This window comes from Gopherus flavomarginatus, chromosome 10 (assembly GCF_025201925.1).
Source record: "Gopherus flavomarginatus isolate rGopFla2 chromosome 10, rGopFla2.mat.asm, whole genome shotgun sequence".
NCBI lineage: Eukaryota > Metazoa > Chordata > Testudines > Testudinidae > Gopherus > Gopherus flavomarginatus.
The window spans coordinates 39,989,627-40,013,871 of NC_066626.1; the positions used below are offsets into that span (position 1 = coordinate 39,989,627).

The 24,245-nt window shown below is 41.5% G+C and overlaps 1 long non-coding RNA gene across 5 annotated transcripts; it reads right to left on the reverse strand.

The window, feature by feature from the left end:
• Nucleotides 1-7,408: 7,408 nt before the first annotated feature.
• On the reverse strand, nt 7,409-23,448 carry LOC127058815 (uncharacterized). 5 transcript variants are annotated; one of them, XR_007776456.1, is made up of 8 exons: nt 23,209-23,448; nt 21,327-21,397; nt 19,643-19,700; nt 18,802-18,876; nt 17,770-17,882; nt 15,147-15,278; nt 13,056-13,129; nt 7,409-7,634 (listed from the first exon to the last, which is right to left on the reverse strand). It is a non-coding gene; the product is annotated as an uncharacterized LOC127058815 (long non-coding RNA). The 5 variants fall into 5 exon arrangements; XR_007776457.1 differs by lacking the exon at nt 18,802-18,876 and having other exon boundaries at nt 23,209-23,446; XR_007776458.1 differs by lacking the exon at nt 17,770-17,882 and having other exon boundaries at nt 23,209-23,446.
• Nucleotides 23,449-24,245: the final 797 nt, after the last annotated feature.

A 24,245-nucleotide genomic window follows, 5' to 3' on the forward strand; every position in this document is an offset into this window, starting at 1 on the left:
CAAGGTAGCAATCCCCAGGTGACTGGAGACAGCAAATATTTCATCAGGAAAAATATAAAGGTGCTTCAACTATGAAGCCTAGAGCAAATGATTGTGGAACACATGTTCTAAAGAGCCATTCTTATCCTATGTATCTAATGAAAAGTGGAAGAAAATGATTGATACTAATGACGCTAAAATTATGGGTATTGTGCACTTGAAGGCATCTTGCATTTGAGCAGAGGGTAACTAAACTAGCCATTCAGATGTAAGCCGCCTATTAGATTTCTTTAAAATAGGATTTATTTTTATTATTATTTTTTGGCATAGTGTACCACATAGTATGCAGTCCTAGCATACATAAAAATGGAAAAAATACTGATTTAGATTTTATTTCGTAGTCACTGAGACTATTTAGATCTGTCAGGTTCATAAAAGATCCTATTTATTGAATAGTTTTATTAAAATTTACAGTGAGATTTCATCACGAGCCTAAGTTAAAACAATGTGGCTACCATTAGAAGTGTTTCAGATTGTTTAAAAATAAAAATGTCTAATTTTTTGATGGAAAAGAAAAGCAATTTGTCTCTCATTCTGCACCAGCTGTGTAGGAAAACCATGGAGATGAGCTCTCGGAGGCTTCAGAACAGAGGCTTAAAATCTGCCTTCCTATTCAACACATTGAGCACGTTTTGGGGTTGCACAAGTGTACATTGGGGCAAAATTTTGTTCTAAATATATATTTTAAAGAATCTATCATTTCATTACTAGTCTGCATGTGCCCCACGTCAATGTGAGGTCAGAGCTTTGTGAATTGAAATGTGAGATCTACTGATGAGAAGTGCTAGGTAAGAGATAAGGTATTATTATTTTTATTATATCTTGTTAACACTAAAAGGTGTTTTTGTAATATATTTTCTGTTAACAAGATGTGTTGTGTTAAACTTTCAAATGAGCACCTTTGTGTTTTCTCCCATGCTGTCCCACACATTTGGGAAGTGCTGCCCATAAACATCTGCAAAGCTACCTCATTATCCACCTTCAGATCCCTCTGCCATGACACCTACCAAAAACTTGACAATAGTTAAACTGTTGGTGTGCAGCGTATCTGTGTATATTCATCTCTTGTCTTAGATTGTAAGTTCCTAGAGGCAGGGGCCATCATTTTGTTCTGTGTCTGTACAGCACCTAGCACAGTGGGACCCTGGGACACGACTACAGCTCCTACGTGCTATGGTAATAGACATCATAACGTGAGAGTTAACATAAGAACCAGTTTTGACCTAACAAGGCTCACAGAGAACTGGAAAATACTAAGGAGTCAACGCTCCTCTTGTGCATGTCAGGGCAGTTAGCATTAATGGATTCAAACATGTACATCAACAAAATAGTCCCTAAGTGGGGGTGAAGGGTGGATCAGATTCTACTGAATATGAACTATACAGTAAAAAATTTGTAACTGGGCCATTCACACTTGCTTAGGAAAATTGGTAATGGCATATAGAAGTCTCTACCTGCAGGCTGCCAGTTAAAATACATCCCAGATCAGTAGTGAAAGTAAAAGTATAGGAGGGCATTGGTTTCAGTCCTAATCTCAGTGACCAAGCAGTCACATCACAAAATTGGCTCAACCGACAATAATGGGCATCTTTGTTCACATTCCCAGCAGAGAGTCCAGTATCAGACTGGGCATAGACAACTACCTGTCCTTTCAACCCTATTGGTGGGTGCTTTTAGGTCAGGGTTGAGGAAGCTTGCTATGCAAGGGAGCATACACAGTCACTGCCCATCCTGTACCCATTCTTGAAGAAGGGGACTTTGATTTTCAGGGCTGTCATCCAGTATCTTATACTCAGATCCAGGAAAAGGAAATACCCAAAAAAACCATATTGAACTAAAACGCTACATAATCAGTGTGCTTAATACTGATATTTAACTATAAATATATATATTATAACTTTCTGGTTCCCATATTCCCTTTCCTGCCAAGAGCTTCTCCTTTAAGGAAAACTCACTACGGTATATGGAATAGCAAAAAGATATGTTAGATCTCCTTTAGACACATGGGAGGGTCTCTTGCCTGGATCCTTTCTTTATATTCTAGTTATTTTCCAGGACTACTGTGATGTTAAGGGCCCAATCTTGAATCCAATAAATAAATAAAAAGCTCCTGGGGATGGTTCAATTACACAAGTCTGTCAGCCTATGCAAAAAGCATAACCGTTCTTAAAATAATTGCCGTACTATATGTTAATTAGTCATTGTCACTGAATGACAGGACTGGCTTAGCAGACAGGTGCATGCAAAACCATATTCAGAGTACTACATATGCACAAATTCTAGCATCTAGCAATCTTATCTGCAATCTGCTAGTGAGATTAGAATTTAGTTAAACATCTTGAAGATGTACAAAATGGCTTGTAGGGGTATTTGCTCTTAAGTAATTGGCAGGAACTCTAGCTCATTAGAATAACCTGTAACCTGACATGCCAAATGTGCTCTGTGTTGAGACGTTCAATAATCAACAACCAATTGTTTATCTTTTCACATCACTCAGCATGACAAATCAGTGATATTAGCCACATGGGTTAAGGCCACTGCCAATCATTGTTTACATCTCAGTTCAGCTGATTCTCTTCCAATCAATAAAATACCTCCAAAATAGACTACTATTGCAGCCTTCATAAAAATCCTTAAGCACTTCACACAAACACACAGAATACAACCTCCACCAGCACACCCCCTAAAAAACAACAAAAAGGCCATCTAAATTAGACAATGATATAAAGAGATAACACTGTTTTCCTTTAAGAACACAGAAATTGTCACGCTCGATCTGACCAGTGATCTGTCTAGTGCAGTATCCTGTCTCTGACAGTGGTCAGCACCAAATGCTTCAGAGGAATAAACCAGAAACCCTGAGGATGGTGGTAATGGAATAACTTGCCCACTGAGAATGGTTCTTCCCGGCCTGCACTAGTTAGAAGTTGTCTTGCACTCCGAAGTGTGAGGTTTTTATATCCCCTGTAAAACCTAGCTGGCTTTGATCCTTACGGTAACTCTGGATATTCTTATGAATGTAAATGTCAAAGTGTTTTTGAAATCCTACTAAACTCTTGGCCTCAATATCTTGTGGCAATGAGTTCTACAGGTTAAAAATGTGGGGAGGGGTGTTAAATTTGCCACCCTTCAATTTCATTGAATGTCCCTTTATTATTGTTCTATTGGAGTAGGTGCATAAAAATCCTGACCCACCTTCTCCATAACATTATTTTGCATATCTGCTTCATGTTCCCTTTCTAAGGTAAACAATCCCAATCTTTTCAATCTCTTATGTGAGTTTATTAGGACCCCGTAATCATTGTTATCACCTATATCATCAGCTGTTCTGCCCACCCCCTTGCAGTTTGGCTAAATGCTGTTTGAGTTTGAGTGACCCAGAACTGAACCCAGGGTGCACCGTTGATTGATATACTGCCTTTGTATAATTCTCCATCCCATTCTTTATGCAGCCCATTTTGTTTTGACTGCTGCTGCATGTTGAACTGAGGTCTTCTGTGAGCTGTTTGCACTGATGATGCCCAGGTCCTTTTTCCTGAACTGCTAGAGCAAATTTAGACTCCAGTCAGGTATATGACAAGCTAAAAGATTTCTTCCTGTATGCACTACTTTGCATTTGTCAATGTTAAATTTTCATCTGCTTTCATGTTACCCTTTCACTTAGCTTGCCTCTGAAGTTCCTCCAGTATTCTCTGACCTGTAGATTTTGCCACTTTACTCTCAATCTCCTTCCCAGATCAATGATAAATTTAAACTGTAGTCCTGATATGGAACCTTGTGCCACCTCACTCTTTATCTTTAGTCATGATAAAAATTGATCACTTATTCCTAACCCTTGTTAACTGTCTCTTAGCCTTAACAGTACTGGCCCTCTCTCTCCATGATCTCACATAGCCTTAATTATCCTTACTAGCCTCTTGTGAAGGACTTACTGAGTCCATTGCCATTTAAAAAATATTGTAAGTCTAATTTTTAGTTAGGGAGTTACAAAAAAGAAGAAGCCAAATGATTAAATCCTGCATTATCACATACATACTTTCGGTGCCCAGCAGGTCCTGTTCAGTTTGTTCGCCTGGAGACAACTATGGACCAGATTCATGAGAACTGGCTTATGCTGAATTTAGCTGAAAACAAGGTGGTGGTTTCAGGAAGAGGCTGGGTTATGACTGTAATTATAATTATAATTAATTATAATATGTTTTTTCCACATTCTTATGGAAAGAATAAGGGGGTAAGATCAGGTTGGTCTTGACGATTCTATGGCAGCTGAGAAAAGTGTGAGGTGGTAAAGGGGCATTTCTGTTGTCCTTAATAGAATCCTCCCTCTCCCCTCTAGCCATGATCTCACCACTGCAGCCAGGGTCCTTATAATCTCTGGGCTTGGTTACTGCAACCCCTTGCTCCAGAATCTTGGCAAAGCAACATTGTGGTTTGCAGCTACTACAGAATGCAGCATGGTTTGCTTGTTGGAGTGAGCACTTCTTAATATTATTCCACCCTTGCTCTCATTAACACTGTAGCATCTGATGAATTGGCAATATACTTGCCTAACATATAAAGGCCTCCAGTACCTGTGGGATATATGGTCTATTGATTGTCCTTCTGGGCACTGCACACCTCCTAACATGATCTCTTGGAGGCATCTCTTGAAGCCAGTAGGCAACGGTTAAATTTCAGTGGCAGCCCCAATAACGTAGCATTGTAGTAGTAATAGAATGTTGTATTGGCTCCTAGTAGAGCTCTATTTTAGCCACTCCCTCCTTGTAATATAAAATCACATGAATTATATCAAGTAAAAAAACCTGCAACTTTATTTCGAAGGTACTTTGTTACTTAGTGTTTTGTCTGAGTTGTGGCTTTATCTCTTGGGATTTTTAAATTGTGTGTGGCAGCCAATTTTATTTGGCAGGGCAGCTGATGATACAAATAAGTAACAGTTTTCTTAAATATTATTTATTACTGTATAATGAGCTCAGGTAAACAAAGAGGTAGAGTGAGGGGACTCTTCTGAAGTCCATTAACCTACATACAGTGATTGCTATGGTGCATAACTAGGATCTTCTTTATGGCAAGTGTTGGTAAATATTTGGGGGGCTGTCTTGGTTTTTTAAAGCTGACCACTGCACCTGCTCTGAGGTGGGCAATGTAGCTTTTACTGTGTCTTGTTCAGCTTGGCTATCTAAATATCTAGCCCTTCTTTAACTCTGCTCGCTTTATATAAGGTATATCATTATACAACTGACCTGTTTTCTTTTTGACTTGTGCTGATGACATCACAAAACAAAGATTCCCAGCAGCAACAGAAATACTGTCCATCATTGTACACATTAGCAAAGAGCAGGCAGTATCTGAAACAATATGATAGGCTGCTGATGCTGAAGCTCAGGAGACTGTTTCTCCGTCATCTAACACTGGAAATCAGAAGTTAGTTCACCCAAGGGGTGCAGTTCTCTAAATAATATGGAAGCAACTGGATAAAAATGTCTGACTCTCCTCATGTTGCGACAGTGTTAAAGCCATTCAAACATCAGCATTTGCCAGCCATGACAGTTACTATAAATATTTTCTGCCCTAAATCTAGGAGGAAACTGACTGTCTCCAATACTACCCCTCTATACTGAATCTTTAATATTAGCCTCTGTTAACGTCTTTTCAACTCATTTTAATTCCCCCATCCAATGGCACTGATGCAGTAAATACCATTATTCATTTACTCTGTTTTATACTGATTTTTAAATCTCATTAACATGGGAGAGGTCCACAGCTGTGGATTTGGGCTGTATGATGGGTGGGTGACCTGCTGTTAGTTGGGAGCTTTGATGGCAGGGGTCCAGGGAGTTCAGGGTCACACTTGACTATCTGTGACCTAATTAGGATTGCTTGAGGGGGCTGGGTTTTGATGTCCTCCTCATTAAGGAGAGTTGCTTTGGGGGGTTTGCAAGTTTTTTGTTTTTTTTATCCTAGAGATCCTTAATTAGGCCCTATTCAGCATTGTTCTTAAACATGTACCTAACTTTCTTTCAGTGGGAGCATTCACATGTTTAAAGGTAAGCATGTGCTTAACTACCTTGCTGAACTGAGGCCTCAAGCACTTTGACAACCACTGTAGGGCGAGTGAAATGGCTGAATGATACTCTAAGCTATAGATATGGAAGACCACATGCAGGTAAACACTTCAGGGGCTTATATAATCCCCTCCTTGTTGTGATGGGGATGAAACTAAAGGCAGAAGGAGGCTCTTCTGAGATAAGAGTTGTACATTTTCCCTATTGATTCCACTGATTTCTTCTTGGCTCTTGTCTTAAAAATATAGAGTATTGGCTGTCAAGGACCTGACTCTTCATTTCATGCAGTTCAGTGGAAGATCAGTGGCTAATAAAGCTATTGCCATTAGTGATCTGATCTTGGATCATATACATTGCTTGTACAACCAACACCCGATTGGATGATGAAGCAAGACTTTTGTTAGCATGGCTATCTTGAGGTGGCTACACAATTCAGAAAGAGCTGAGAGAGTTGAGGAGCTGTATAATTATGTTTGCTTTGATTTCAGGTATGGGAATTACCACACTCCAAAAATTGACTTGTTTGAGCATATTCATCTTGCTTACAAGCATTCAAGTGAGGTATAATAAGGTAGAATCACTCCTAATTTAACATTAGAATTCTCAGCTATTCTTAGGGTGACCAGATGTCTCAATTTTATAGGGGCGGTCCCAATATTTGGGGCTTTCTCTTACATAGATGCCTATTACCCCACCCCCACAATCTGTCCCGATTTTTCACACTTTTTATCTGGTCACCCTGGCTATTCTGACAAATTTTATTCATCCCTAATTTGGAGTCTCTTGTTTGAATTAAATGTCTTTGTGATATGATCACTCCTCTGAGCTGGCAATGACATCCATGAAATTGTGCCAGGAGACTCCAAACTCAACATCCATATATTGGCACTCTCTGGATTTTGTTTTTGGATTATAAACTTTGTAGTGACAATACTTCATGGTTTGCCCATCACATTTATGAGTCTGAAATCAGGGTGCACTTTTGTACCTTTTGTGGTGAGATATCTGTTCATTGTTCTACCGTTAAGACTGATTGACTTGGTTCAGTGCCTGATGTTTCTAAGGGTGACGTGGTGAACCACTCTGTCAATGGCCTAGTATGACAGTATTTATGACTATGCGTCTTTGACCACTGATACATGAACTCCCAAACAACTTGTCTCCATACGCTATCAGAAGTCATCTTGGTACACAGATGACCCGTGACAAATGAAATAAATGGTGCCCAGGTTAGACCACATATGGTGACCTAGTTCCAGGGAAGTCAATTGCAGAAGAGAATGGCAAGGCCTATTCTATGGAGATAATAGGAACAAAGAAGGTTTTATTTTTCTTCATAGTGACATTGCAATATTGTTGTGTAGGTGCTGGGTACTTGGCAAGTTAGGGCTGCCATCACCTGGAAACTCAAGTTTTTCTCACGGTGAGTTGAGGAGGCTTCTCTTTTAGCACCAATAAGATGGTGGTGGTTCTTTGTTTGTTTGTCCAAGAGATCCCAGTCAGGATGGAGAGAATTCATTGTGGCAGATCCTGCACAAACACATACAGACATGATCTTACCCCACAGGTCTTACAATCTAAGGGCCAGATTGTAATAGCTTTTCTAACACTGACTTGCACCTTACTAAGCAAGTAGCTTCATGATTTCAAGTGAACTACTCTGCTGTGTAGGTTCTATTCAACATGAGTAAGGGTATCAAATTCTGGAGCTAAGAACACTGATCAAAGGTAGACTAGTGTGATAATGCCACATCATTTCTGGTTAAATTTCAACCCATTTTATTCACTGAAGTGCTAGTAAACTTCAGATGCTTCCTGCATTCACGTTTATCTTGAGACTGGTAAAACCAAGCACAGAGATATTGGCTCAGATTCTGTGTCCAAGAGTGGTAGTTACAGGATGTTGACTGTGGCCTCTAGATCCTCTGCCACCCAGACCCTGTGTAGGTTAGTGATGGGCTCTACTAACTTTCACCAATGATATGCACTCCCCAGCATGGGGAAAATTTGTGTGCTGGGTGTCTGGCTGGTTTAGGGCCATTTTACCCAGCACAAAGAGGCCTCAGCAGCTTAGAAGAATTGAACCCACTGAATTCGATTGGGGGTGGGGGTGCTTACTGCCTTCCTAAGGGAATACAGAGTGACTTCCCCAAAGGAGCAGTCCTCATGTTCAAGGAATATACAACTTTATGGTTAAACCTTTATAATTAACTAATACATTGAGCTATGTTGCCATCCAGATATCCTTTGTGGTTGATGTCACTGAAACTGTGGTGGCAAAGGTCTGGCAGTATCTGTCTTCAGCCTTTCACAGTCCATGCCAGTTGGATATTTCCTCTGAGTAGTGTACAGAAATGGTCGTGTTCTTATTGTCTGGAATCCTTCTAATGATGGGGTTTGGTTTGTTGAAGGTTTTTTGTGTTTTTGTTTTAAGATCTGTCTACAGCCTTTTATACCTTCTGACCATGAGATTTTGCAGATACCACAGCAGGCTAAGACAGGGACAATCGGTATTGCATGTGAGTGGCTCTATTTCTTCTCTTCAGTGAGATTGCAGGGCATGGTGTCTGGCTGTGGGATGGATAGACAGTTACCTTTCTCATGCATAGGTCCTCAGAGTTCTAATCTGGCATGTAGAACTGGGTCAATATTTCATTGATAAATAATTAATGTGACTAATTTTACCTCTTTCTGTTCACCAGTTTCCACAAACAAGTGGTGACACTTCTGGATTTATGAATCATTAATTTCTCCTGCAAATAATTATTGCTTAGTAGAGTGTTAATGAACAGCTCATTGTACAAATTCTGAATTTGCACTGTTCAGTGGCATAAACCACATGGCAATGGTTAGCTACTTAAGGGAAAAACACCAGTGTACATTCTGAATTACATTTTAAATGTAAACTTCAGTTAGAAAGTCACATTGTTAATGGTTGGTTCTGCAGTTCAAAATTTTGCCTGTGGAGAAAAGCTTAGCATGTCCTTTTTGCAAGCACTGATACTAATAAAGCTGGCATTAGAATATTTTCAGAAAGTGAACACAAAGGTTGAGATTCTCAGCCCCACTCCACACCCTTTCTATTTACTGTTGAAGTCTTGTAACTTGCATAGCCGCCCCAACCCTCTTATCTAAATCAAACTGTGTGGATCCCTCCAGCCCCTAGACCATCTCAGCATCAGGGGGATGAATATGTGGCTTAAAGCCATCTTAGTTCCCCCTTCCCTAGGCTGTATTGTGCCTCTGAGGGACCCAATATCACCCAAAAGAGAAACAGACACAGCTGGAGTCACTCACTTAAAAATTCCAACCAATTGTGTGCAGTATTCCCCTGACCTCCCCAGTTTTGCATTCCTATTAACTGTATGTAAAATCACAAGGGGAGATGAGATGGTTTGGGCTGCATTAGCTAATACTCTGTTCTACACCTTTCATCTAGAAAGAATGGCAGGGATTGTGTCTGAGAAGGACTGCCAAGACTTTCAGTGATGTGTGTAATTTAGGGCAAATTTGGATCTTTGTTCCTGTTGTCACAGATAGCTTTGCAGGAATACACATGCATTTGGCAGTTGTGACTGCTTCTCTTTGAAGTGGACCTTGACACTATTATTCATGCTTTTATGGCACCCTGACTGGATTAGTGTAATGCATTCAGCCCTCAAAAATGACTCAGAAGCTATAGCTAATCATAGAATCATAGAAGATGAGAGTTGGAAGAGACCTCAGCCGGTCCTCTAGTCCAATCCCCTGCTCAAAGCAGGACCAACACCAATTAAATCATCCCAGCTATGGCTTTGTCAAGCTGGGCCTTGGAAATCTCTAAGGATGGAGATTCCACCACCTCCCTAGGTAACCCATTCCAGTACTTCACCACCCTCCTAGTGATACAGTGTTTCCTAATATCCAACCTAGACCTCCCCCACTGCAACTTGAGACCATTGCTTCTTCTGTCATCTACCACCACTGAGAACAGCCTACCTCCATCCTCTTTGGAACCCCCTTCAGGTAGTTGAAGGCTGCTATCAAATCCCCACTCACTCTGCTTTTCTGCAGACTAAATAACCCCACTTCCCTCAGCCTCTCCTCATAAGTCATGTGTCCTGGCCCCCTAAATCATTTTCATTGCCCTCTGTTGGACTCTTTCCAGTTTGCCCACTTCCCTTCTGTCGTGGGGGGCCCAAAACTGGACACAGTACTCCAGGTGTGGCCTCATCAGTGCCAAATAGATGGGAATAATCATTTACCTCAATCTGCTGGCAATGCTTCTACTAGTACAGCCCAATATGCCGTTGGCCTTCTTGGCAACGAGGGCACACAGCTGACTCGTATCCAGCTTCTCATCCACTGTAATCCCCAGTTCCTTTTCTGCAGAACTGCTGCTTGGCCAGTCGGTCCCCAGCCTGTGCATGGGATTCTTCCTTCCTAAATGCAGAGTTCTGCACTTGTCCTTGTTGAAACTCATCAGATTTCTTTTGGCCCAATCCTCAAATTTGTCTAGGTCACTCTGGACCCTATCCCTACCCTCCAGTGTTATCTACCTCTCCCCCAGTTTAGTGTCATCTGCAAACTTGCTGAGGGTGCAATTCATCCCATCATCCAGATCATTAATAAAGATGTTGAACAAAACCAGCCCCAGGACCGACCCCTGGGGCACTCCGCTTGATACCGGCTGCCAACTAGGCATGGAACCATTGATCACTATCTGTTGAGCCTGACAATCTAGCCATCTTCCTATTCACCTTATAGTCCATTCATCCAATCCATACTACTTTAACTTGCTGGCAAGAATTCCATGGGAGACCATATCAAAAGCTTTGCTAAAGTCATCTTCCGCTCTCCCCATATCCACAAAGCCAGTTATCTCATCATAGAAGTCAATCAGGTTGGTCAGGCATGATGTGCCTGGGGTGAATCCATGTTGACTCTTCCTGATCACCCTCCTCTCCTCCAAGGGCTTCAAAATGAATTCCTTGAAGACCTACTCCATGATTTTGCTGGGGACTGAAGTGAGGCTGACTGGTCTGTAGTTCCCCAGGTTCTCTTTCTTCTCTTTTTTAAATATGGGCACTATATTCATGTTTTTCCAATCATCCAGGACATCTCCTGATCACCCTGGGTTTTCAAAGATAATGGCCAATGGCTCTACAATCACATCAGCTAACTCCCTCAGCACCCTTGGATGCATTAGATCTGGACCCATGCATATCCAGCTTTTCTAAATAGCCCTTAAACTGTTTTTTCACCACTAAGGGCTGCTCACCTCCTCCCCATGCTGTGTTGCGCAGTGTGGCAGTCTGGCAGCTGACCTTGTCTGTGAAGACCAAGGCAAAAAAAGCATTGAGTACTTCAGCTTTTTCCATGTCATCTGTCACTAGGTTGCCTCCCCACATTCAGTAAAGGTCCACACTTTCCCTGACAACCTTCTTGTTGCTAACATACCTGTAGAAACTAGGAGCGGCTCTAGACATTTCACCGCCCCAAGCACGGCGTCATGCTGCGGGGGGCGTTCTGCCGGTCACCGGTCCCGCGGCTCCGATGGACCTCCCGCAGGTGTGCCTGGGGAGGGTCCGCTGGTCCCGTGGCTTCAGTGGACCTCCCGCAGACGTGCCTGCGGAGGGTCCGCTGGTCCCACGCCGTAGGCACACCTGCAGGAGGTCCACTGAAGCTGCGGGACCAGCGGACCCTCTGCAGGCATGCTGCCGAAGGCTGCCTACCTGACGCCCTCCCAGCGACTTGCAGAGCGCCCCCCGCGGCATGCCGCTCCAAGCACATGCTTGGCATGCTGGGGCCTGGAGCCGCCCTTGGTAGAAACCCTTCTTGTTACCCTTCACATCCCTTGCTAGCTGCAACTCCAGTTGTGCCTTGGCCTTCCTGATTACACCCCAGCATGCTTGAGCAATCTTTTTATACTCCTCCCTAGTCATCTGTCCAAATTTCCACTTCTTGTAAGCTTCCTTTTTGAATTTAAGCTCACTGAAGATTTCACTGTTAAGCCAAGGTGGTCGCCTGCCATATTTGCTATTCTTTCTGCACATCGGGATGGTTTGTTCCTGCACCCTCAATAAGGCTTCTTTAAAATACAAATGCCAAATAGGCTGGCCCACTAGCTTAGCAGTGTTAGCCACAAGGAGTATTTTACACCAGTGTTCCAAAGACTGACCTGGTTTCCCGTTTGCTTCTAGGTGTAGCAGAAGTTGCTGACAATCTATGAAATACTGCCTTGTGTGGGATATCCACACCTGGGAAGCAGTTGTTGTGATAGATCTGTTCACTGAGATCAACCGCTCTATACAAGAGAGGATTGGTCCAGGTTTCTTGGGGTTCAGACTTTATTTATGTATTGTACATAGTCATCTGCACTGCCAGCACTCAGAGATGACCTGTGCCTGTCGATAGTCAGGGGGCAGAGTGAGGGCAGCTGGCTTCAGCAATGTTACTGTGCACACTCAGTCCATGTGAGCATGCTCAGTACAAACCAAGCAGCAAATCTGGAGGGGAGGCACATGAACTCCCATGCTCCAGCACACATGTTGCCTCTGCCAGCATTTAACAGTAGATAACAACTCTGGAGCCTGATTCTCCCATCACAGTGCATGAGGAGCTCCCATTTATTTCAAATATGGTCTTTTATCTCAATTTTATTCAGGAAGTAGTCACATTGGGTCACTCTTATACACCATTTGAGTAACACAAGTAAGGTAACATTACAAGTAGCTCTTGCAGTAAGATAATACAATAGTGCTTTATGCCATTTATCACAACTAGCATAGGGTAAGTAGAAAAGAATAAAGTATTGCTTCTTAGAAGGTAAAACTCTAGACCTATTGAAGGAAATGGTCTTTGTCATTGGCTTCAGTGGAAGCAGGATATGGCCTGCAATGTGGCAACTGTCCCTTTCTTTACATTGGATGTGCATGTCTTCTGACACACCATTTGAATGTCTGTACTCACCAGTCCTTAGTAAGAACAAATAGTCAATAGTCAGTAATGTCCTCACTGAACAATTTGATCAGGTTTCTCTATTTCTGTGGAAGGAAAGGGAACAAATAGTTAGAGATAATACAGCAGATACAACTTTAGATAATGTTTTCTACATCTTGACATAAGTCAAAAGAGGGCCCTTTGGAAGGTTGGTTGTAAGGGTTTTGCCCGTATGTAGCCTACTCCTAGAGAGAATACTTAACTCTGCTATGGATCCACAGAGGCTCTTCACCGTTAGGGTGAGACTAGTTTTATATAAAACAAACTAGTAAAATCACCTTCTTTTCCTGTTCTTGTTTGATTAGTGCAGCAGGAGAACCTTGAGCCATGGCTGCATACTGGGGATGGCTGTTCATTGCCGGACCCAGATGCCAAACTAGAGAAGATATACAGTGCTTCCTGCAGCAGCATCTGGCTTTTTGGCAAACTCTACATGTTGTTGTATTGATGACTCTGGATTTGCTCCTTAGTCTTTTAACACGTTAGACTGCTGTGGCCTTGGGCAAAAACTATAGTACCTCTTCCTCCAGAATATACCATTTTACTTTACCTACCACTGATCTTAAATAAATATCTCATTGCCATATATTGTAAATTCCCAGACTACTAATTCAGAAATACTATTAGAAAAAGGAGGACTGTAAATCTGGCATGTTGAATTTTAGACCACTTATAGATCATATATGTGTATTAAAAACTGGGATAACTCCCAACCTCTTCCAATAGCCTACAGTAGTGCTTCAATGAGTACACTATGCCTGTAAACAAGGACAGGGTCAGTGTTAACTCAATGTGTATACATATCTTTGCAAGCTCATAATGGATTTAATGTAGTAGGATGTCCAAGTAAAACACACTTTAGCAGATAGCTTTATTATACATCAGTAAAACAAGTTACAGTAAAGGGAATCACCATATATTTTCATTCTACACCTTTCACCAGAGGCTTTTACAATGATATTAAATATTAACTCTGTATAGATTTAATCCCAAGATGCAGCAGCAGCCTTAAGGTTAATAGTCTTTTTAATTAAAGGATAAGTCAGTTATTGAACACAGAAGCTAATCACAAAAGGATTACCACTGAAAATGAACATAGTCTGTGCAATTAGTCTGATAATTAAGATTTAAGTACTGGACAGAGATCAAAATGCTTGTAATCTGCAATAAAGTTCCTAGAGTTGTAAGGATTTTCAAAATGTTAGCTTGTGCTTTATTGCACCTTCCATTTATTGTGTACCCATGATAGCAGCAAACACATTTTCCCAATGGATGTCAGCATGTATAACTGCAACAGCTGTTACTACATAAGCCTGGTGTTTCTCACAATATGATTACTCTGTCAATGACTACCATAAAAGGTGGCATCTGTATTCATCAAACAGAGTTATCAATAAATGGAAAGCCATACAACAATTAGAGATCTCCAAGGAAGAACAAATCCACCAGAAAAAAATGTCAACTACACTATTTAATTACTAAGACTGTTAATCAATAAAATACCTTCATAACTTTTAATTAAATTTTTATTTGAACTGGATGTTTAGAGAATCTGATTCTTTGTTTTCATTTCATTTAACAGTTGCTCTACTAAAGTACTGGTGGCATCTGTGACATCCTCTAGGGGACACTTTATGTCTGTAATTGCATTTTGTCACCTACAGAGGGTGTTAAGAATCCTTGTTAAAAAATCAAGGAAATAGTTAAGAGACATCTCACTGTAGCCATTATTATAGTGCAAATTACCAGGTAAAGCAATCCAGAAGCTGTCAGGAAAGGTTAGTAAGAAAGAGTGTCAGGAAATCAACCATTCAGCAATTCATCATGGCCTAACACTAGCTCTAAAATGAAGCCATTTTTAAAAGGGATTGTTTTATGAAGTAAGAGACATTATCTTCTTTTACAGAAGTGAATAAAGATAACAATGTGAGTGGTTCTCTTATGAAAGATATAAAGGCATAATGATGAAAAATTTTGATTATTTTATTACACACATTTGCAGGCAAGATAAAAATGAGAGAGAGTTTGTTAGAACTGAAAAGAGCCTGTGTCATACATTACCTTGATTTTATTTGAATTTGTAATATAGAGCCTGATCTCGCAGTCTTCGCTCAGGCAAAACTCCCAGGATTTCTAACTCATTACTCTGCTCTGTACAGGCTGTGTAAGGCTTCAGAATAACTCACAAAAATTCTGTAACACATTTCCCATGTTATTACATACAAAATACTGGTTATAAAACAATCTTTACACCACTGAGGAAAAATAAGACTTTATTATCTAGCTCACTAGCAAATATTATCTGCCTCTTTCTTAGACTTTAAAGGACTTGGCAAATTAGTAACTCCGATTTTATAATTTACACTTGACGATTCTTTTCCATAGCCCCTCTGTGATTTCCTGTATAATATTCAGAACTAGGGAAAACAGTTAATCCACAACAGAGAAACCTGCTACATCTTCTGATAATTTTTTGAGGCTAAACATCCCATTATTAATCAGAGGATAGTGCCAACAAAACTGAAAAGAGAAAATATACCTCTAATTCTCAGTAGCAGAAAAATGCTGCCTAGAGATGGTGGGAGTTTTTGGGGAGAACTGGGAATAGTCTCACTGGGATTGGAATGTATTTGGAGAATTTCTATTGGGACACAGAAAAATTCACGCCTGGGTCACTGGGGTAGGTCACATTAATCTCAGATTAGTAGAGAGCAAAGCCCTTACCATCTGATGGCTGACCAGTGGCCTATGTGAAATAAGTTCGTGCCGTAACAACTGGACACTACAAAACCCACCACCAAACCTGACATTCTAACTGGCATCAGCAGAGAGACAAAATAGTGAGTAGTACTAGTCATGAAAAAGCACTGGAGGTCAATCCTGGCTTTCTTAGAAAAAAACCTAAAATGTGCTTTCAGGGAGAGAACTAAATCGTTTGGTATTTAGGGAAAGAATAATTCATGGAGGCCCATAGAATTTCCTAGATAATTCTGGTGAGTTGAGGTAGAGGGGAGAGAATGGAATATAAGAGGTAGAGATTTGGAGGAGAGCAGGCTCCCAAAGAGTACAAAGGAGGAAATAAAACAGAAGACCTATTCCAAATCCAGTTACTGAGACAGTGCATCAGAATTAAAAGCTCAATAAAGGAATATGTATTTTATTTCAGGAAATGGAAAAAGCCAAGAAGTAAGGAGAGAAAGAGTTGCAATTAAGAACACTATGAATCTGTTGGGAATTGTGCCCAACTATAGCTAAGTAGATGTCATGTCAGCAGCCCTGCCAAAGAGCCAGAACAGGAATGAAAAGGAAAGGAAATCCAGAGCATCAAAGTCCTTAGGATGGTGCACAGGACATTCTGAGTACTCAAATTCACCAACTCCATACAAAGGTGAAGAAGAGGAAATCCTCTTCGCGTTACCCTTGTGCAGGAGCCACAGTGAGCAAGTAGCTTATCAAGGGGGAAAAGTCTTTAGTTCACCCTGAAGGGCAAGAATAGGAAATTTAACAAGACTTGCTGGAGATTTCATTAAATGTCTAACTCCCCACCCCTGTAGTTCTGGTGCCATGCTGCCTCTTTGGCCTGACATCAAAGCCTCTCAGGTATATCTTCCATAACGAAGATTCACCAAAACATTTTCATAAATAACCAAAGCAACTTCTTATCAGTTTTTTTTTCAATTCCCAAATAAATACCAACAGATAAGAGCAATTTCAAAGCCTGGAAACAGCCATCCTTCATTAGTTAAACCTTCAGAAATACATCGAGCCCACTAGCTTTTTGCTTCCATTTGATATTGGATGAGAAATTACCAGTCACTTGACTACTCTTAAGTCATTTCTCAGAAACAAATTTATAGAAATTAAGTAGCTTCTACATATTTTTTTTATAAATTCATTGCTCTTTATGATTAGTAGTAGAAAATTAATCAATTATCCAAAGCAAGAATATGCCTCAACAAGTAAATTTATTTTCAATTCATTTGTATCTCTTCATGTTATAGAGGCTTAACTGAATGCAGAGAATATTGAATGTAGTATAATTATCAGTAAGGTTTTAAAAAATAGCTTGATGTTTCTGATGTTAAAACTACAGGAGGTTTAATAATGAAGCATAAACTGGGAGCAGCTCTCTGTTGATAAGAAATGGGATGTGTATATATGCATGTGCAACATTGATATGTTGCCAAGACCTTGTGTTCATTTGCCATGCTGAATGGCACATACCACTGAGTTGTAGAAATTGTGTACTACTGCCTATGAATACAAGAATATCCTTATGAAAATATAATAGCATAAATCACTTTTACTATATGAATTTCAGAGAGAGATGGAAATCCAGTCAACCACCTTCAAATCAGAACTTTTAAAATTGTTCCCTAAATTATCTATACATATATTTTAATTCATGGAAGAACACATTAACAAAATGCTACTTCCATGACATTTTGGATGAGAATCTATCTTGTTGCAATGCTAAAAATTCTCAATCCATCAATTAAATGCAGATTCAGGGCACCAGCTCATATTTCCTTGTCAAATAAATTATGTCTTACATCAAAGACCACACAGATTCCTACTTAACAAAACAGGGGAATGTCTGAATGCATCATAAATGTGAAATATGAAGGAGGACAAAATGAGACAGCCAATAAAATGGAAGATTTGTTAGTCAGCTAAAAAGTACCTTAGAAATGATGCTCCTGGCAATCAGAATTTGTGATTAAAGAAATATTCTTTAATCTGCCACTAACTTTTCCTATAGATTGAGGTCCTATTATTATACTAACTGGCAAAAATCTGCAAAGAACAAAAAGATTATGCAAACAAAAAGTAGCAAATGAAAACAGGACATCAAATATGTGCATTTCTAATCTGTATTTTGTTAGGGGGCAGAATCTGTTGTAAAAACAGCAAATTATGAAGGAAAACATTAAAGAAAAATACGGAGAACACCATCCACCAGGGGGCTAAAGTCAGAAATACATGCACCTCTAATCATGAAATGCTGGCCTACTTTAAAAGGTTTATAGCCAGACTAAAAGAGTTATTGGGCTTTAATCACCAGTTCAGAACATCAGTTTTATACTAGTGTAACTTTGTTAAAATCAGTGGTGTTGTTTTTGGCATAAAATTGGTGTAATATAACCAGGCTCATTATTTACAAATATTACCATTTATGGCTGTTGAAATATCTCAGCTTTCTCAAAATAAGAAGTTTTACACATCAACCCAAGTTTCAGTAATCAGGACTTCACTGGGAGATTGGAGTGCTCAGGGAATGCAGGACTGAGCCTCTAATCAGTATAAAATATTTTTAAAATTCCAAGGACCCATTGCCTTCCCTATGTATGGATGGTCACATCAGGACCAGTGCTAGGGGTTTGAGCGCCCTAGGCGGATGGCAATTTCGGCGCCCCGCGCTGGTCCCGCAGCTTCGGTGGAGCTGCCACAGTGGTGCCTGCAAAGGGTCCGGTGCTCCTTGGCTCCGGTGGAGCTGCCGCAGTTGTGCCTGCGGGTGGTCCACCAGAGCTGCACGAGGAGCCGACCGTCCGCAGGCACCACTGCGGCAGCTCCACCGGAGCCGCCTGCCGCCCCCTCCGGCAAAATGCCACCCACCAATAATTCTGGCGCCCTAGGCGATTGCCTAGGCTGCCTAAATGGTAGCGCCGGCCCTGGGTCACATTAATAAAATGTGTTAAAGTATATTTTCCCTTACTAAAATTTTCTTCTGCATCACTGTGGCTGTGTTGGAAGATGTTTTCTACTGGTTCTCACTGGTCGAGACCCCACTCTGTAAAAGGTGAACTGTCAGTTATTAAACAAGTCTATACTTCACATTTTCCCCATCTGTTCATTTCCTTCTCTCAAGGTCTCTTGTCCAAACCCAGGGGTGGAGTGGGGGTGGGGTCTGGAGTGGAACTGGGGGAGCACTCCCTAGCACATAGGAAAGTCAGCACTGCTGCTTCAGCTTCCAGTCATTGGATCTCCTTATGCCTGAATCTGCTAAATTAAGGGATCCTCTAGTATTAGAAATCCTCTTCATCAGATCAGCTCTTAACCTTCTCTTAGATTGAGCTTTTTTAAATTTTCTGTGCAAGGCAGGTTTTCCAGACCTCAAATTATTCTTGTAGTTCTTTTCTGAATCTTTCCCAGTTTGTCAACACTGGAACTGGACCTGTGTCCAGTGTTCCAATAATAGTCTCACTATTGTATACAGGGCTGTGCCATCTCCCTACTTCTGCTCAATATTCTGCTGCTTACATGTTCAAGGATCACCTTAGCTCTCTTAGGTGTGGCATCATATTGGAGTCACATATTCAGGTGGTCATCCACCATGACCCCCTAAATCCTTGTCAGTCACTGTTTTCCAGAGTACAGTCCTTCATCCTTGTAACTTTGAGTGTGCTACTGAGGGTTCCTCACTATAGTCTCCTGTTCCTCTTTCCATCCAAGAACTCTATAATCCTCCATACTGTCTACCCAAATACAAACCTCATGAAGAAAAATGCAAAACTGATTTTTTTAAAATGTCCAATCTGTGAATAAATGCCACTCACTAGGACTCTTTAAAGATCTATCAGAAGCTCTATCAGCATTTGCTGTAGCATCTTCTAGCTGAAAAGAAGATAAGATAAAAGGAAAGTCATGAGCAGGAAAAAACACAATTCCACAGCATACTTAAGAATTTTTTTTTCTCTGATGGATCTTCCTCTCAAGAAAGCAACAGCACATGACATTTTGTCTAGATCAGTGCTCCCCAACGTGGTGCCCATGGGCACCATGGCGCCCTCCGGGGCATTTATGTGCGCCTAGCGCCCAGCAGGGGAGAGAAGCCGCGGCCTCACGCCTGCTGGGGACAGAGAACTCCAGGGCTGCAGGCTGCGGGCTCTGGTGTTCTCTGTCCCCGGCAGGCAGGGCAGGCAGGCTTCTCTCCGGCTTCTCCAGGGCTGCAGGCTGCAGGTGCAGTTCTCTGTCCCCGGCACAAGTGGGGCCACAACTTCTCTCCAGCTTCAAAGCCAGAGAGAAGCCACAGCTCCATCCCGCCAGGGACAGAGAACTCTGGGGCTGTGGGCTGCAGGTGCCAGTGTTCTCTGTCCCCAGCAGGCGCAGGACTCGCCTAGTGCCCAGCAGCGGAGAGAAGCCAGGGCCCCCCGCCTGCTGGGGACAGAGTACTCTGGGGCAGAACACAGGCGAGCGCTGGTGTTCTTTGTCCCCAGCAGGCTCAGGGCTGCAGCTTAAGCTGGAGAGAAAACACGGCCCTGCGTCTGCTGGGGACAGAGAACTCCGGGGCTGCAGGCTTCACTCTATGTTAAAGTAAGAATAATAAATATATTTGGACCATCAGTTCAACAATGTTTTACTTTTTTAAAATAAGATGAAAACTGTTTATGATATTTTGTAAAAACTCCTTAATTTTTCTTACAGGTAGTTAAAAAAGAGCAAATTCACATGGTAAAGTGAAAGAGTAATTGCCGAATAATTTAATTAATACCTTTTACATGTAAAATTACCCTTTTTATCTTATGGAGTCATATATTATGTAATATTAAATACAATGTTTTCGTATTATTTGTATGTACAAATACAAAATAAGCCTTGAAAAACTGTTGGTGCCTACCACACTCTTCTGAAAACATGAATGTGCTACTGGCCACAAAAAGGTTGGGGACCACTGATCTAGATGGATCAACAAACACAGCACAAACATATGAATGAACATAAAAGAAAACAGATATGATAACAAAATTCAATGAAGTAGGGGTGGGGAGTATAAGGGTAGTTATGATTGTTCATGATCTACTTATACTAGTTAACCAAATGACTCGATTTGCATGGGATCTTGCAAAATGCAGGTCTTTTTGTTTAGAAACCTGAATTTACAGTAATATTGGTTGCATTAAAGAAACAGGTAAATTTACAAATCTACTTTTACATATAGGGTCATACCACATCGATGAAGTTATTGGTACCATTTGAATAAAGATCTATTTCAGTAATTACTTCTGCCACTGATTTCATGTACATAATAGTTATGTGAGTACTTTGAACATGACATGTTGTCTAGATAGATTAACAAAGAGTGTGCTAGAGTAAGCTGAGAAAGAGATTCCCAACCTGAGGTGCTTCATTGATATTTTCAAAGATAACCAAATGTAAAATTCTCATTCATTGGAGAGGCAGGAATGCATTCTCATATACAGAAGAGCTGAAAACTGTAGGGTACATAGCTATGTAAGTTACCATTTTGTTTATGGTGTACTGCACCTGTGCACTTCTGGGAGTCTTCTGTCTGCAGTTCAGTCAGCTGCAGCCTGTTACAAAGAGATATATTGCGCTCTCTCACAGAGACTTTTATTTTTGTTTCTTTACTTTCCCTCTAATCTAAAGTTAAAATCACTTACAAAGAAGAACTTCCATATATACTGTCAGTGTGTGTGGAAAAAATATTATACAAACCATGACAGCCCTATAAGAACAGCCCACACTGGGTCAGAACAACAGTTCATCTAGCCTAGTATTCTGTCTTCCGATAGTGGCTGATACCAGATGTTTCAGAGGAAGGGAACAGAACAGGGCGATTCATCTCGTGGTCCATCCCCTGTTGTCCAGTCCCAGCTTCCAGCAGTTGGAGGTATAGGGATGCCCAGAGCATGTGTTGTGTCCCTGATCATATTGGCTAATAGCCATTGATGGATCTATCCTCTATGAATTTACCTCATTCTTTTTTGAACCCAATTATACTTTTGGCCTTCACAACATCCCCTGGCAATGAGTTTCACAGGCTGACTGTGAGCTGTGTGAAGTACTTCCTTCTGTTTGCTTTAATACTGCTATTAATTTCATTGAGTGACCCTGGGTTCTTCTGTTATGTGAAGGAGTAAATACCATTTACTTATTCACTTTCTCCACACTTTTCACGGTCTTATAGATCTCTATCATATTCTCCCCTCAGTTGTCTCTTTTTCCAAGCAGAACAATCCAAGTCTTTTTAATTTCTCATAAAGAAGCTGTTCCATACCCTTAATCATTTCTTTCCCTTCTCTGTACTTTTTCCAATTCTATTCTATTTTTTTTTTTTGAGATGGTGTTATCAGAACTGCAGGCAGTATTCAAGGTGTGGGCGCACCATGGATTTATATAGTGGCATTATGACATTTTTGTCTTATCTATCCCTTTCCTAATGGTTCCTTACATTGTTAGCATTCTTGACTGCCACTGCACATTGGGTAGATGTTTCCAGAGAACTATCCACAATGACTGCAAGATCTTTCTTGAGTGGTAACAGCTAATTTAGGCCCCATCGTTTTGCATGTATAGTAGAGATGATGTTTTCCAGTGTGCATCACTTTGCATTTATCAACATTGAATTTAATCTCCCATTTTCTTGCCTACTCACCTTGCAAGATCCATTTGTAACTCTGCTGTCTGCTTTGGACTTAACTATCTTTAGTACACCTGTACCTCAATATAATGCTGTCCTTGGGAGCCAAAAGATCTTATTGTGTTATAGGTGAAACTGTGTTATATTGAACTTGTTTGATCCACCAGAGTGTGCAGCCCACCCCCAGAGCACTGCTTTACCGCATTATATCCAAATTCGTGTTATATTGGGTGGTGTTATATCGAGGTAGTGGTGTATTTCTGTGTCATCTGCAAACTTTGCCACCTCACTCTTTACCATCTTCCCCAAATCATCTAGAGATATGTTGAAATAGCACGGGGACCCCATTATTTGTCTAACTCCACTGTAGAAACTGACCATTTATTCCTAACCTTTGTTTCCTATCTTTTAACCAGTTACTGATTCATGAAAGGACCTTCCCTCTTATCCCATGATTCTTTGCTTTGGTTAAGAGCATTTGGTGAGGGACCTGATCAAAGGCTTTCTGAAAGTCCAAGTATACTATTGCCACTGGCAGGGCCATCCTTAGGCATAGGCAGAATAGGCAGCCGCTTAGGGCCTCACTCTCCCTGAGGGCACCACTCTGCAGGCAGCCCAGACAGTGTAGAAGCAGGGCTGCTGGGTCCTAGAGAGAGCCGAATGCAGCACAGTCTGAGGAATGGGATTGGCTGCTGGGGTCTCTGGGAAGGGGAGGGAGTAGGGGTTGGGAAAGGAGCTCACCTGTGAGTGTGACTCTTTCCCCCCGGCTGAGGTCAGGTGAGGCAGGCTCTGTGGCTCTGGAACCAGTATCCTTTGTTGTCTCCCATAACATCCATTCTTCTCCCCCCTGCCCCACGGAGCACCCCCTCCTTTCTCCCTCCTCCCCAGGAGCACCCCTCTCTCTCTCTCCTCCCTCCCCTCCGTCAGGGCTGGGTTGGGTGAGGTGCTGGGGGATAGGTGGGGGGGAGGGGAGGCTGGCTGCCTGCCTGCTGAGGAATGAAATGAAAGTAACTCACTTCGTCGGCAGGCAGCCAGAATTGGAATGTCACACAGGGCTTGGCTGGGGTTAGCCAGATGTGTGAAAAATCAGGATAAGAAATTGGAGTAGGGTGAGCAGATATCCCTATTTTATAGGGACAGTCCCAATTTTGGAGTCTTTTTCTTATATAGGCTCCTTTTACTCCCCCACCCCCACCCATCCCTATCCTGATTTTACATACTTTCTGTCTGGTCACTCTAGGTGGGGGTAATTGGTGCCTATATAAGACAAAGCCCCAAATAACAATCCTGAATCCAATTTCAATGTTTTTTTTAAATCAATATCTTAGCCAAAAACAGAAAAATTAAGTTGTTGACAATTAGTGACAGGTTTGGTTTGAGGCAGGGAGTGGGTCAGTTTTCATCAGAGAAACAAAAAATGTTGACTGACTTTCCTATAGCCTGTTACTCCTGATAAGAGCCCTCCAACAACTGTAATATGCTCATCTCCTTACTAGTGTATAAAGCAGGGTTCGGCAACCTACAGCACACGTGTCAAAGGTGGCAGGTGAGCTGATTTTTGATGGTATGCAGCAGCAGGCTGAGTGGCTCAGCCCATCACTGTTCGGGGGTTCCGGCTGCTGCCCTATTGCCAGCTGGGATACCAGCCATCGGCCCCACTCAGCACCTGCTGCTGGCCTGGGGACCCCCAAGGAATCCCAGGCTGGCAGTGGGCTGAGCAGGCCAGTTGAACCACTCAACCTGCTGTCAGTCTGGGGTTCCATTCACTCAGCTGGCAG